The sequence below is a fragment of the Octopus bimaculoides genome, chromosome 19, assembly GCF_001194135.2.
Source record: "Octopus bimaculoides isolate UCB-OBI-ISO-001 chromosome 19, ASM119413v2, whole genome shotgun sequence".
Classification (NCBI taxonomy): domain Eukaryota; kingdom Metazoa; phylum Mollusca; class Cephalopoda; order Octopoda; family Octopodidae; genus Octopus; species Octopus bimaculoides.
In genome coordinates this window covers 3035572-3037436 of record NC_068999.1, presented here as the reverse complement: position 1 = coordinate 3037436, position 1865 = coordinate 3035572, and the positions used below count along the sequence as shown (strand labels likewise).

General features: G+C 32.3%; 1 protein-coding gene across 1 annotated transcript in view; it reads left to right on the top strand.

Annotated features, from left to right (window-relative positions):
- LOC106876685 (uncharacterized) overlaps positions 1 to 1865 on the top strand; it is a 53277-nt gene that overhangs the window by 17718 nt on the left and 33694 nt on the right. The gene's annotated exons all lie outside the window — the stretch shown is intronic.

Genomic DNA, 1865 nt, shown 5'->3' with positions numbered 1-1865 from the left:
TATGTATGTATGTATGTATGTATGTATGTATGTATGTATGTATAAGCCATCAATTCCCGAGTGGCACCTGGGTCTATCGATGATCAATTCATTATTTATACACATAAACTTCGAAAGTTCTCGTGCATTCTCATCATTTACTATAATTTAGTCGTATACAGCCCTCACGCTGTACAGTGTCCTAAAGCGCCATGTCCTAATTCTGCCCTGTCCTGTTCTCTTTATCTTTTAGTGTTGCCTTCAAATATGTATGCCTTCATAATTAAAATTGTGATTCAAAATAGAATTATGAATACAGATAAATGAGATATGGCAGCTGAGAAAAAAGAAAAAAAACAGATGGTTCCCAAAATATCTTAAACCATTTCTTCTTGAGACGATGCCATATTTTTTTCTATAACCTGCTTTAACTTATCTCTAATTGCAGCTTATTAAATTACGGAAACGAATTAACAATAAAATGCACGCATACATTTAGAAAAGCGTTCAAAAATTTTCCAAATAAAAGATTTTAATTAGAAATCACGTTGATGGAAGGGCTCATAAGTTTACCTAGTCAAATAATCACAAACTTACTTTAGTTGGTTTTGAACAAATTTGCACTAATCCACAACTCCAACTGCTAGGATGACAAAATCTTATTGTTTTTCTGAAATGAGACAAAATATGGTTGGAATTTCAATTTACTTTATTCCTCCCAATTAATATTGAAAACATTATAAGACTTTATTGGTGTGGACTGGTCTGATTAACCTAAATGAAAAGATAATTATTTCCTCTTTCTTTCGATTCCTTTTAAATCTTTTATCTTATACGAGTGGTCAGTGATGTGAACGCGTCTTAACTTCCTTAGGGTTCGTTCTACATCTAAGTGTAATAAGATAATCTCTTTCCTTAGTATCTACAAAGGTCATGCTAAATTTAGTGATACCAAAACTATAGATATATCGTATTTCAACACTATTTCTACTGTCCTGTACCCAGAGCCAGATTAAGACAGATCGAGGCCCTAAGCACTTAAAAGATTTTGGTGTCCCCATAAAAGACTATGTAATTCAAATTACAAGCAATAACAAACCATAAAATAAATTTTTATTTTTCAAAACGAAACAAAACAGTAAGAAGGAAAATAATGTTTATTTTTGTATACTTCCACTTTATTTATATTTGAAAAAATTTCTCCTACTTTTTTGAATTGCAAAGTCTTCGATCAGATCCTTAAAATTAATTTTAGGTATCACACCTGCATCTATACTTAGTAGAGATAAAGGCATTCCGAATATTATTTTAGCAAGTTTAAAGTGATTTCTTTTGTGCCGTAAACCATTTACCATTTCTGTGGTGCCCCCTCCTTCTCTTAATGCCCTAAGCACGTGCTTATTTTGCTTAATGGTTAATCCAGTACTACCTGTAACCTGGTATTTTATGGTCCCTCATTTTGAATATGCATTAAGAATGCATATCTAATCTTCAATTTGCTTCACCCACCTTTATGGGTAACACATTGAACAAAACTGCAAAGCTTGGACGAATAAGCACTGCAACTGATTGGATTTAAATCAACTAAATGCACATAACCGCTAAATAAACGGAGACTAGGACACTTAACAACAGAAACACGTGTTGGATTCGAATTTGATGAGAAAATACTTTGAAAAATAAATTTTGAAGATGTATAGGTCTCCATTCTTTTTTCTGGTATCTTGATTGTATATTCTGTAAACTGCATGAAATCCAATTAAGCAAACTCAGGATTTACTTATCGAATAACGTACTTTTTAAATGTTTATCTTAAACGATACTGACTGTTCTCTATCATTCGATGTGGTTAGCCAGATCTGGACTATATCAGAGTGCTAATAAGG